We start from the raw sequence: 14140 nt of genomic DNA on the forward strand, positions 1-14140 counted from the left end.
GTAAAGGGGGCGGGTGGGCGGCGAGTGGCGGTCAGCACGCACAGTCACTGGGGGTCTCTTCGGTCGGCCGGTGTGCGCGAGCTCGGCGAAAGGCGGCCGGCCCCGGGGGAGCTAACGAGGACCACCCCCGGGCGCCAGCGGGCCAGGCGCGCTTCCCTGGATCTTGCGGCCCTCGGCGAGTGAGAACGTGACCCCGCGGCAAAGCTTGCTTAACCCCGGCGGCTCGTGCCCGAGGTTGAAGTTGCAGGGGGAGGAGGAGGAGGAGGTCTTGGTTTCCCTAGAGAGTTACTGTGGCCTTCGGGGATGGACACCTACGGGCTGGGAACTCCTTTGTGCCTTCAGCACTCACCCTGTCGCCGTCCCCTTCTAACACAGGGTTACCTAAATTCTCGTCCTGGCGTCTCAAGAAAACCCCTAATCCTGCCAGTTTCCCGCCTTCCTTCCGTCGCTCCCGTGACCCCAGGGGAAACCCGGCTCCGGGCTCCCTTCCCCCTTCTAGCTTCTCCAGCCAACTCCTAGGATCCTTGCTCTTCGGGCCTTTGCCCATCCCAGTTGGTGCCTCTAGTGCCTGGCTGGGGTGCGGGGGGGAGGCAAAGGGGCGGAGTACCCCCCTCCTGGCAAAAATAACAAAACTACTGGAAATCGGAGTAAAACTGCATTCCACCCCCCCATCTGTCCCCCTCCCAAATCCTGCGGGCAGAGTGGCTGGGTGGGGGGAGGGATTGGGAGGGAGGGAGGGTCCTGCCGGGGAAGGGGAATCCGGCGCAAATTTCCGCGCGCTCCTCTCATTTGTCAGTTGATTCCGTCTAAAAGTTCGCTATTTATAGGCTACACCCGGCAGCCCGAATCCCCGCGCCCGCTTCCTTTGCAAAGTGAGAGAGGTCCTCGCGGCGCCGGGAGGCCCGTCTCGACCACGTCCCGTGATCTGTTTGGTTTTGCTTCTGCCCGCACACGGCGGGCAGCCCCGGAGCAGGACGCGGGGAGCAACCCCGAAACCACCCATTCGCAGTAGTTGAGAGAGCGGCTCTGCAGTCCCACCATGTGAGTCCGCGCCTGACCCGGCTCGGCGCGCGCGGGCTGGCGGGCGGCCGCGGGGGCGGCGCGGCAGCGGGGGCCGCCGCGCCGGAGCCCCCGGGGGGCTGGCCTCAGCCTCTGCCGGTGCAACCTCCAGCTGCTTCCTTCTTCCTCCTACCCCCCCCATCTTTGATTTCTCTCTCCTCATTCTTTTATTTCCGCGCTTCTCTGACTCCCCTGCTTTCAACTTCCAGCTGAGTTTGGGCACACACAAAAAATCAGAGGCGACTGGCCTTTACGTGGGAGGCGGGGGGTTGGGCGCGTGTGCTTCCTACCGAAGAAAACTCTGTGGGTCTGGGGGAGGGAGGCGCGTACGGGAGCGCGCCCGGTAGCTGGGGCAGGGGGCGGGGGTAGGGGGTGGGCGAGGCGCGTTGATCGCGAGACCTTCCCTCTTGTCTTGGCACCGACCGACCGCAGGATGGGAATGCAGTGTTCGTGAAGCTTTTCGGTTGGGAACCATCCTTCTGCGATGGGGGTGAGGGCGGGGGGGAACAAGATGTCTTAAAATCGAGGAACCGCGCCGGGCGGAAAGGAGGGAAGAATGTGAGCGCTGGCAGAGGGTAGTCGGGAAACAGCGTCGAATCCCTAATTTAAGATAGAAGTGGGGTCTGCGACACCCTTCCCCTCCTCGGCTGTGGACAAGACTCGCTTGCGGAGACAGCAAGGGCGCAAGCTTGGGGATCGCGGAGGTCCGCGGGCCTTGACCTCGTCTCCTCTTTCTACCTGCCAACGCCTTAGACGATGCTTCTGTGAACCTAGAAGTCGATGGGGACAGGGAGCAGGGCAGGCTGGAGAGGTGCCCCGAGCCCCTGGCTAGAGGAGCGCCAGACGCGCGCGTGGTTCGGGGAAGGGCTGTGCCCTCGGGGCCGCAGCCCAGGCCGGCTCTGCCGCAGGCGCGCGGCGGCGGCCATGAGACTCGCGCAGGGCAGTTCAAACCACCCTTTCCCCCTCAGAGCCCAGGCGCGGCATTTGGGGAGGTGGAGAAGGTTATGACTGAAAATAACCCGGGGCTCGGATCCGTTTGGCTGGAGATCTGAGCGCCAGCGCGGAGGTGGGGAGGGGTTAAGAATCAGCGAGCCAAGAACTGCGGCCTCGCCTGTGGCGCGCTCAGGGCTCTGGCCCCCGCTGATGAATTTCTTCCCCATCACCGATTTCTTCTCTTACGGTGCATGTCCCTGAATCCCCCTGTGGCTGTTCCCTCAGGGAGCTCAGTCTGTCTGGACAAAAGTGGTGGGGAGCGAAGACCCAGCCCCGGTCTATGGCAGTGCCACGGGGGGAACCCGACTTTCCAAAGTATGTGCACTCAGGGTTCCCGGCACAGAAACGGGGTCTGAGGTCTGTTTCCGGCTCCAGTCGGTCCCTGCTTCATTCCTGGGCTCACCCCGCAAGGACGATCTGGTTCAGACGGGACGGGGGCCACCCCCAACTGGCCCGGAGCTACCCGGATTCTCACCCCGGCCCGCCCAAAAGAGCTTTCAGAAACTCGACCGCCAAGTTAAAATCAGAGGCAGTTTTCTTCTGCTATCTCTGGGCTGCATGTGGGGTTATGGGGAGATGGCAAATTTATTACAACTTTACAGCCGGACTCTAAGCGGCGGGGACCTGTAAATGTCGGAATTCCGGGGCTGGGGGTGCGATGTCCCCTTCTCTCTTCCTCCGCCCCATTAGCCGACAGTAAGTGCCACTCAGCTTCCCTGGGCACAGGTTCGGGAAAGCTTTTCTTAAGTAATAAAAGAAAGAAAAAGCGATCAAAAGTAAGAAAGATGGAAGTTAAAAGGAAATGAAAGAAAAGACGAGATAAAAGGGAAGGTGTGGTTTCTAGCTAGCTGTATCTCTCCTTTTCTCCTTGGAAAAGAGCGTGGTGTTTCAAGAGCCTTGGCGTTAGCCCAAGAGCATCCACCTCCAGACCCCCACTCCAAGTTTTCTGACCTTGGCCGGCTGGTGGAGGCGCATCAGCCGCGCTTTATCTGACACGCTTCTCAGCTTCCCCAGCGCCCAACCCTTAACCATATGCAAATTCCGTCCCCAGAGCTGGACGACACGACACGCTTTGCTCAGGACCCGGTCAAAGACGGAGAAGGCCCAGCGCACCCTCTCAGCGAGTCTTGGCACAGTGTCTGCGTCCCCTGCAGGGGCGCGCAAAGTGCCGCGCTCTGGCTGGAGAGGAGTGCTTGCCCAGATAATTTCGCCTCTAGGAGTTTTGAGAATTAGTTGGGCTCCTCACCCCACCCCGCCCCCGTCTCTCTGAAGGAATCCTAGAACTTGGGAGCTTTGGGGAGCTCAACGAAGTAAAATAAACTTATCCTGAACTCTGCCTCAGTTCTCTGCGCTGCTATTCCCCCGGATCTTTCTAGTTCTCCCTTCTGGCTGCAGATCCTTTTCCATCCCTGACCTTCCGCACTCTGCCCCTGATTCGGAGCCTCCAGGCTCCTGGGGAAATTTCCCTCAGGTGGAAATTCTAGATAGGAAAGACCCAAGGTCTCTTCCTCGGTTGAGTGAAAATGACCTTCCGACATCCAGACAAAAGAAGAGAATAAACTTTGTGTATATGGAAGGAGGTGAGGGCAGAGAACGGGGAGGCCTGTTAGTGTCCAAATGAGCTTAGCTGCATGGAGGAAGAAATTCCTCTCTCCAAACAGCTCACGATTTCAAGGAACCCTGGAAAGAGAGAGGACAGGGGAGTTTCCTCTTACAAATTCTTCAGATCAGTGATCTATAACCCCTGAGAAGTGATGAGAGAGAAACCGTGGGGGAGGGGGGTGGCAGAGAAGGCCACCTGTGCCTACCTGCAAACAGGCTTTGCCCTTCTTGGATGACCTTAGATCATGGTTGTAAACGGTGGTAACAGTTTTATGGAAAATCAGAGCATAAACACCTGACAATTCTTTTCATGGTGCCCTGAGCTGCTTTACTGGGTCATCTGGGGCCTAAAACTGGAGGTTAGGAGGAACTTCAGCCCCGCCCCCCGCCCCCCAACCCGCTTCCCCCACCCACCTCCCACCACCTCACCCTCTTCCCCAGGTAGACCTGTGACTCTGCTGGGTATGTGTGGAAGGTTGTAGGCTTTTCCTGAAAACTGGAGCAATTCCTCTCCCTGTGCTCATCTCCAATCTTTCCTGGGTCAGTTATCCCAGGACTCCAGCCGTTCCTAAGCTATGTTAGGAATTCCTAGCTTATGTGTTCTCCTTTATAGAGACTGCTCTTATGAAGAAGTGAACACTAAGAAGAGCTGAGTTATGTCCTTTCAAGGTTTCAGTCGATTATAAAATGCACGTCTCTGAGCACAAAACTGAGGTCTGAAATGTCAGTGGAAAGAGGGCTTAAGAAGAATCCAGAGACGATCTAAGTGACTGGCAAGAAAGTTCCTTTAACTCCTTGCTTTCCTCTTAGGTTTCACCGGTTTAACTTCCTTTTTCTCTCTTAAGTGAGGAAATAGGATTCTCCACTTCTGCGATGGCTGTGGCCGCAAGTTCATGTGTATATTCTGGTCAAGGATTTTCAGAATTTGACCTGTAAAGTCTTCTGTGCTCTCTTCCATCTCACTTGATTTTGACATGAAATACAAGCCTTTCTTTTCATCAAGTTCTTGTTCGCCTTCAACAGTTGGTTTCAGTTTGTTATTTCTCAAATTTCCTTACAATAACAGTCCACGAACCAGATATGTTTAGCTTCTATGAGTCAGGATTATTCCTTCTGCATTTCTCCAGGCAGTTCTGGCTAAAACCGCCTTTGCTTTCACCTGAACGAGATATTTACCTGAAGATAAAAGTGAGGGGCTTTTTTAAAACCCAAATTATCCAAATACTTGCTTTTATTTTTTCTTCTGCCTGTTTGGAATAAACCCAGTCATGTTAACATTTAAAAAGACATATTGCAAATGACAAACATGGCTTTTTATGTAGAAATTTTCTTCAAGATTTAAAAAGTCATGGCTCAGGTATTTCAGGAAATTGTATCTTTGAAATTCATGGACAGATTTATTTGTAGAACTTTCCATGCAACTTTGTCATGCTTGTTTACAGCTATATTCTCTGATCTAAGGGCATCTACCATCAACTGCTTCACAAGAATTGAGTCAAAGGAGATTTTTTTTTCCAACTTCAAAATTCTTTCCATGTTTCCCTTGTATAAGGTAGTTGACCTGAAAGTTTGCAGCTCAGAAAAATTAAGTTTGGAGCATATAATAGACTGTACTGACCCATTTGTATAATCTCTGTTTTATTGTTAACATTTTGATAGTTAAAAAGATTTTTTGGGGGGGAGCAAATATATGTATTATTATGTATAGATTTATAAAATAAATATATATCTTTTTTTTTCAGGGAGGCTTACTGAATGATTAGTTTTTCTCCAGATTCTATTTTTTTCTATCAGATATGTCATTGTTTTCTATTTATCTTGTGTAAATTAAGGAAAGATTCAAATTACTGACTTATGATAAATCATATCACTCTTCTTATCAGAGTCATCAGTATTCTGTTATTTTGAATTAAACATTTTAATGTAATTTTGAAGACAGAAGGTACCCACGTATGTTCATTAATAGGGGCTGGCTAAATTGGTTAAACTATTGACAGGAAACATTTGGAAGTGGAAATGTAGCATTGGGAAAGTTGATGTTTTAATGGTAAACTGATGAACCAAGAATAGTGTTCAAGAGCAAAAGCATTAATGACAAATGGCCCAGCGAAATGCAGGAAATAGAACTTGTCAGCCACTGATCTTCTATATGTAGTATTTCACTTTTAAACACTGTTTAAGCGATATATGAAGTAACTTTGTAGGGGAATAGAAGCTCTTTCTATGTACTGGAGATTCAAGCCAGTATTTTTTTTTTTTTAAACAAGGTAAAATTTCAGATGCTGTAACATCCAACATTTTTTATTGTTTTAAAGCATACAACACAATGGCTTTTTACTACATTCATGATGCATTGCTACTATTTAACTCTAGAACATATTCATCACCCCAAACAGAAACTGTGTATTGAGCAGTCTCTCCCCTTCTCCCCACCCTTGGCCATCACTGAACTGCCTTCTGTCTCTATGGATCTGCCTGTTCTGGACATTTTATAACTGAAATTATTTAATATTTGGCCTTTTATGTCTAGCTTCATTCACTTTAGGACTTCCCTGGTGACTCAGATGGTAAAGCGTCTGTCTACAATGTGGGAGACCCGGGTTCGATCCCTGGGTGGGGAAGATTCCCTGGAGAAGGAAATGGCAACCCACTCCAGTACTCTTGCCTAGAAAATCCCATGGACGGAGGAGCCTGGTGTCCATGGGGTCGCAAAGAGTCTGACATGACTGAACGACTTCACTTCACTTTCTGATAAAGAGAACACAGCACCAGTCAGTTTCCAAGTTCGGCCACGTTGCAGCGTGTGTCAGTCCTTCATTCCCCTTTATGGCTGAATAATATCTGATTTTATGGATATACCACGTTGTGTTGGTGGCTATTAGGGTTGTTTCTACCATTTGGCTGTTATGAACAATGCTGCTATGAACATTCTTTACAAAATTGGTTTGAACCCATTCAGCTTTTTTTTCTTTTTAATTATCATGATCAAATTCATCTACCAAGAAATTTCAAATAGTCTTTTCTGTTTAAATAATATTCAGAATCTTCCTTTAACCCATGTTTTCAAATCTTTGCTGGTCATATCCTAACTCTGTGTTTAATTTTCTGAGGAATCACCATATCGTTTTCCACAGTGGCTATAGAGTCCTATTAAAAATGTCTGAGAATTCCAACTTCTCCCCCTCTTTGTCAACATTTATTTTACTTTCCATTTGAAAAAATCATAGCCATCCTAGTGAGTGTAAGTGTTACCTCATTGGGATTTTGATTTGTATTTCCCTAAAGCTGAAACTCCAGTACTTTGGCCACCTCATGCGATGAGTTGACTCACTGGAAAAGACTCTGATGCTGGGAAATGTTGGCGGCTGGAGGAGAAGGGGACGACAGAGAATGAGATGGCTGGATGGCATCACCGACTCTGTGCACATGAGTTTGAATGAACTCCGGGAATTGGTGATGGACAGGGAGGCCTGGCGTGCTGTGGTTCATGGGGTCGCAAAGAGTCAGACACTTCTGAGCCACTGAACTGAACTGAATGACTAATGGTGCTGAGAACCTTTGCATGTGCTTATTGGCCATTTGAATATCTTCTTTGGATAAATATCTGTTCATTGTCTTTGCTTCCTTTTAAGTTACTTCCCTATTTGTCTTTTTGTTGTTGAACTGTAAGAGTTTTTATGTATTTTGAGGATTAGCTCCTTAGCACACAAATGACTTACAAATATTTATCTTTCCTCCCATCCTCTGGTTTGTTTTCACCTTTTTGGTATTACCATGCAGTTCATAAGAGTTTTTAGTTTTGATAAAGTCCAATTTAGTAGAAATTATTTTAAACAATAGGTACATTCTTCATTCAGAGGGAAACAGATTGAACACAGGACCAAAATAATTAAATGCTAAATCCTAAAAAAAAAAAAAGAAAACTCCCCTGTAATGCGAGACAGCAACTTTACCAAATGTAGATTACCAAGGAGTGTGTAAAGTTACCACTGTACAAGTAAAGGAAACAGCTGTGGCTCCATTTGACCTTTTTCTTTGAAGAAGTCCTGGGTTATTCAAGGCCTGATGAATGAGATCTTTTATCTTTAGATGACAGTAGTTGTTTTTTTTTTTTAATCATCATTATCAAATTCATCTACCAAGAAATTTCAAATAGTCTCCTCTGTTTAAATAACATTCAGGATCTGCCTTAAACCAACAACAACCAGGAAGATCAAAGAAAATGTTGCCAGGATGTTTCTAACCCAGCCACATGCAGGCTGTGTAGTCAGGTAATGTACTTATAAAGTTCCCGGGAGAAAGGTCTTGGAGTCATAGATGAGAGAAACTAAATTATTGCAAAGCACCTTAACACAAAGAGGAAGAGTATAAATGGACATTGTTGAGTGTACAGGTTTTTCCTGTTCTCTCAAATTGACTGTTTTGAGATAATTAACTGATTTGAACCAGCTCTTCATTTAATTTCATTCTTAGTTATGAAGGAAGCAGGCTTGTGGTGAAATTGATAGACACATCTCTGATTCTGTCCCTCGAAAATCTTGGACTGGATTCTGACATCTGCCGTTTTATGGAATAACATATTGGGCAAACCACTGGACTCTTTCTAAGGGTCAACACACAGAGTTCTTGCATGATCCACATGTGTTGCTGTTATCCTGAACATCCATGAAGGATTCTGAGGGACACTCAGGTTCCTCCTCTGCAGGGTAACATCTTTACAGGTATGGGAGGGAAAAACAGAACAATACATATTAAAATGATAAAGCATTTTGAAGTTGTAGTGTGTGTTTCCTTGTTTGTGTAGCACTTAAAATATACCAGGTATCGTCCGAAGACTTAACACATTAAAAAATTAAGTCCTCAAACAACCCCACGAGGTAGGTACTATTTCCCCTCATTTTATAAGTGAGAAAAGTGAAGCATGGGAATTTTATATAACTTGCCCAAGATCATACAGTCGATAAGTAGCAGAGACAGGTTTTTGAACCCAGGTAGTCTGGCTCCAGGAAGGAAATGGCAATCCACTCCAAAGTTCTTGCCTGGAGAATCCCAGGGATGGGGGAGCCTGGTGGGCTGCCATCTATGGGGTCGCACAGGGTAGGACATGACTGAAGCGACTTAGCAGCAGCAGCAGTCTGGCTCCAGACTCTGTGTTCTTTAGACTGTATCATGTTGCTTACATTTAAAACTTTGAGATTTCAAATGAAAATTGGAGTCTCTGCATTTATTGATTTACTCAGTATATATTGAATACCTATACTTTGTCAAACTTCTCTTGAGACGTTGGAAGGTCTAGGAATGCTGGGACTGCAATATTTCATTTTCTCCCAGCAATAGTCAGTAGGAGTCCAGATAGTCTGCTGTCTTTTGATGGGTTCACCCAACGTGTCTTGATTCATTCACTTGTTTGCCTGCGTGAGTCCTGTAATCATTCACACTTGTTCCTGCTAACATGAGCCCCATGCAAGGAAAATAGATCAGAACCAAAATATTAAACAGGAAGGCAATAATAAATATAGCAGATAAACATTTTGGCATGGATTTAATTTTGCAAAGTTCTCTTGCTACTGTCATTAACTACAGATCCCATGAGCCAAAGGGATTGGTTGGGTACCCACTGAGTACTCAAGTGGAGGAACAAGCCCTTTTAAAATTGAGAAGTTTAAAATCAGAAGAAAATCCAATACATGTGCAGAGAATAATATAAATTAATATGTGTGTGTGTGTGCTAAGTAGCTTCAGTCATATCTGACTCTTTGAGACCCTATGGATTGTAGCCCACCAGGCTCCTCTGTCCATGGGATTTTCCAGACAAGAATACTGGAGTGGTTTGCCATTCCCTTCTCTAGGGCATCTTCCTGACCCAGGGATCAAAGCCAAGACTCCTGTGTCTCCTGCATAGAAAGTAGATTCTTTACCACTGAGCCACCCTGTAGGAAATTAAAAAAAAAAAAAAAAAATCCCACCAATTAGAAATCTTTAATCATTAGTCTTTTAGGCAGAGATCTTTCAGTTATGACAGAATTTGTTTCATTATTTTATACACAAAAGGTAAATAAAAAATAATATCAGATCTACTCCAAAAAGTAGGCTTCAGAATATGCCACAAAGTTGGGAGAAAATCAACCCTATTTCCTGTGTTTTCAAAAGATTGACTCATACTGATTCAACTCAGTGTAGCTGAGCAGTATTCATAGCAATTGCCCTGAGTGCTATAGGCTCCAAAAGAATCTTCTGAAAAGAGAGAGAATTAAAGATGCCAAGTACTATGTTAATTGCATGTATTCTGTTGCATTCTAATTTTTGAGCAATAGTTAGTTATTATTCATAAGGACACTTGATAAGCAAGAACATTCCTCTTGTAAACATGTAGATACTAACCAGTTTTATTCTAGCCATTTGCCAACTTAAGAGTGAAGAGGTCATTTTTCAGAGGTCTGGTACCAAGAAGAGGAGGTGTTTTAACATTCAGTGCACTGTGATCGGTGTCACACAGCTGAGCTTTCACCATGGTTTGACCCATGTTGGGTCCACAAGTGTGAGTCAAATGTTCTGTGGAAGTTTGCCAGGCGGGCTGACATGGAGGCGTACAGCACTATCGGTTTAGCCCTGTTTTACTTGCTTTTAAATAATCAGCAGAAACCCTTTCTGTGTTGAAAACTTGCTGTGACTAGTTTATTGAACCCTATAGAATGATGGTGAACTTGCTAATTCAGTGTGCAGTGTATGTTGAGTACCTGCTGGCTTTCAATGTTATGAGGTGGGTGGGGAGGTTAAGAGACATACTGTGAATCCCATAGGGAGGACAGTGAGGCTTAGAGATGACGGCCTATGACCACACAGGTAGTAGGGCTGCAGATTTGGGCCTCAAACCCAGGCTTCTGATCCCAATCAAGGGTTCCTCTTCCATGTCTCTTGATCAGCATTTCTGAGAGTGTGTTTCACTTGAACCCCTTCACGATGACCTAGGACATTTGTATAAAATGTAGAATCTTAGGCCTTGCTCTAGAAATACTGAATCCCCACGACCCAGACTTGTTAATGGTCCTTTCAATATATTTACAGTTAACATTAGGCTTAACTGGTCTATATTCTAAAAATGTTGAAATATTTGGTTAGGTCAAATTTTTTTTAAGGTGTTTTTTTTTTAAATGCGGCCTGTTTCTAAAGTCTTCATTGAATTTGTTACAATATTGCTTCTGTTGTTTATGTTCTGTTTTTTTGGCCATGAGGCACAAGGGATCCCCAACCAGGGATGGAACCGGCACCCCTGCATTGGAAGGCAAATTCTTAACCATTGGACCACCAGTGAAGTCCCTGGTGAGGTCAGTTTGACACTAAGGTAGTTGGAGGAGAAAAAAAAAAAGAAATCTGACCACAGACAGTGAATGCTAGTGTGCTCTAAGGTAGTTGGAGGAGAAAAAAAAAAGAAATCTGACCACAGACAGTGAATGCTAGTGTGCTCGTGATAGTTGCCCCACAAATTGGGTTTTACATAAGAGATTCAAAGAGATCTTCCTGTTTGGGGAGGTTGTTCTTATTGGAAGTATTCTATGTGGGCTTCCCAGGTAACTCTAGTGGTAAAGAACCCGCCTGCCAGTACAGGAGACCCAAGAGACAGATCCCTAGGAAGATCTCCTGGAGTAGGAAATGGCAAACCCCTCCAGTATTCTTGCCTGGAGAATCCCATGATTTAAATGAGAGTCAAAGAAATCTTCCCATTTGGGAAGGCTGTCCTTATTCGAAGTATTCCATAGAAGTGTGATTTTTTTTTTATCATTTTGTTTTATAAAATGTGTTCTGTAGGACCCTACTTCTCCAGGATAGTCATTCATTCAGCAAATATTGACTGAAATGTCAAGTGCTCTGTGAAGTGCTATGTCAACAGTGAAGGAAATCTGACTTTATGGAGCCCCATCTATTGAGGAAAGATGGTAGAGATGTTTTGCCCCCAAAGTTTTGTTAGTAGACAAATTTGTAATATAATGGATTTTACAGATTATTTCAGAAGCAGGTACACTTCAGATCCTTCCATGTACCTGATATGTGCTGTGAATGTCTAAGATAGGATTGTCGAATGTGGCGTTTCCCAGACTTATTACAGCATCCTGCAGGTGAAGGTTACCTCCTAGGTCTAGTGCTCCATGGAACACCTTCTGGATCACACTCTTCCTACACGTTGTGGTGAGATTCTGTGTCCTTGGAAGGCTCAGATCTGTGGCACTGGTAGACACAGGGAATGTGTTGTAGAAGTGGATTCCCACTGCAGCTCTAGCCCCCAGAGTAGCAATGTTCTGATAGCCTAGTGAGCACTGGGATAAGCTACGAGCCGTCTTTGGCCAAAGAGCTAGCATCCAGGGATTCAGATCAGCTTTGGGCCATCTTCATAGGTGGCTGGGGTGTGGATTTGAACATGGGGTGATCCTTGGATGTGTCCCTGGTCTCTCAGCTGGGGAATGGTGAAGGCAGAAGATATTCTAGCATTTCTGAGGCCATTTTGGAGCATTGGGTGTGGGAAGAGAGTTGCATTAATGGAGCCCACGTGCCACTCTCTTTCCTAGACAGAGGGCTGGATATTACTGGAGGGCCACTCAGCCTTTGACTCACTGCATGGAATCAGATTAATTTGCTGAAAAAGCCCTCCTTTCTATGCGTTGCCCACTTTTATCAAGATAGTTGTTGGAAAAAGGAAAACAGGCCTTTTCAGTGGATTGCCTAAGTCCAATGACTCCTAGCTTTGGTTTTTTGTTTTTTCTTGTTCTTCTTTTTCTCAGACAGTTGCTCTATCTAAAAGAACAAAGTGGCTTGGCTCAGATAACTTACAGGGGTGAGTTCACCTGATGGATGGATTTAAATAGTTTGGATGTTGACATTTATCAGATTACCAAGAGAACTGCCACATCACCACCTTGATTCATGCATGTGGAGAGTCCTTAAAGAAACCTCTTCAGAATTGTTGGTTTTTCTTAGTTATCATAATATTGAAAGATATGTTGCTTTATTGTTCGTTAAGTACATGCTTTATTCCATATTACCACATATACTTCCTCACAGATATACAAAATAAAATCAAGAAATGGAACAATTTCTCAATAATTCAGATAGTCATCACCTGAGTATGTAAATACTTAAGACAGACTCCTCTGTCCCCCTTTCTCCAGAGTTGTCTGATTAAATATTCACCTTTTCATTCTTTGTGACGGGATATCAGATCTCTTCAGTGTTGGTGTCTTGAACTTAAAGTCTAAATTTAGTTTACTCTTTTAATCACTCTGAGTAAGAGGAGTTAAATGCAACTGCTATCTTCAGGGAGGTTACAGCTTAGGCTGGGAAGTAGTCAGGAAGGGTAAAAACAGACATTGCTATGATATCATACAGCTGTCTGGAAGGTGCTCCACAAAGAGTTTTAAGCACGCTGATGGTGGTTCAAAGGCATTTAATCTGGCCATGAAGAATTAGGAAGAGCTGACTCCAGGAAAAGTGCTGTGAGGTTGGTCTTTAAAAATAGGTAGAAGTTGATTTGGTGGAGCAGTAAAAAGAAGAGTTTTGTATATAAGGCAAGAATATGAATAAAGACACAGAAATGGGAACATATAAGGCATATTTGGGAGACTAACGAAGTGTATTTAGGATGGAGGAAGAGGGGAAACCAACAGAGAAAAATATAAGACTTGGGGACTTTGCTGGTTCAGTGGCTGAGACTCTGCACTCCCAATGCAGGGATCCTGGGTTCAATCCCCGGCCAGGAAACTAGATCCACGTGCTCCAACTAAGAATTTACATGCTGCAACTAAGACCTGGTGCAGCCAAATAAATTAGAACAAATATGAAAAAAAGAAAAAGAGAGACTTAACATTATTGAGGGTCTCTTAGCTGTGATACATTGTTAGGTGTATCCATCCAATTTCACTTTTCATCCTTGCAGCAAGCAGGGCAGATCACTTTTGAGGCTGTTGTTCACCAAGATTCCTGTACCATTTCCACTGTATAGTGTTTCTGGTGGGAAGTGACTGCCAAGGTGGGTACCATGTTTCCTAGGTGCGTTTGCATTTGTTGGGGCCAAATGATTGTTCTCCACATTAAGATGTGTATATAACTTCCAGGCTGACATGGTTAGGAACACATGTGCCCTTTCCATCATTGACTATAGAAAGAAAAAAGCTGTAAATGAAAGATTTCAAGATCTTAGGGGAGGAAGAGCCAGTGCCTGGAGGAGCCTGCGTCCTACTCAACATACAACCAGACTTCACATAAATGGGAAAGAAATGTCTTTGAATAAGCCAGCTACTGAGATGTAGAGATTTATTTTTTTTTATAAGCTAGGGTTACCTTCATTAATACAGGTATTATAATAGGCTTCTGTAACACAGGCTTGTAGATGTAAGTTACTCTAAATTCCTTAAAAATAACAAGTGGGGCCAGGATTACAAACCCAAGTGTGTCTTCAAGAGTGTTCTCTGATTCTGTTCCCATGTCGCTGTTGTTT

The 14140-nt window shown here is 45.2% G+C and overlaps 1 protein-coding gene across 1 annotated transcript in view; it reads left to right on the forward strand.

The window, feature by feature from the left end:
• The first annotated feature begins 847 nt into the window (after positions 1–847).
• Positions 848–14140, forward strand: part of ESRRG (estrogen related receptor gamma) — a 700961-nt gene continuing 687668 nt past the window's right edge. The window contains exon 1 of the mRNA XM_055419897.2: positions 848–1041. The gene's annotated coding sequence lies outside the window, so the exon portion shown is untranslated. The remainder of the gene's footprint in view (positions 1042–14140) is intronic.

This window comes from Moschus berezovskii, chromosome 17 (genome assembly GCF_049115385.1).
Source record: "Moschus berezovskii isolate FMDL1 chromosome 17, NW_MosBer_1.0, whole genome shotgun sequence".
Classification (NCBI taxonomy): Eukaryota; Metazoa; Chordata; class Mammalia; order Artiodactyla; family Moschidae; genus Moschus; species Moschus berezovskii.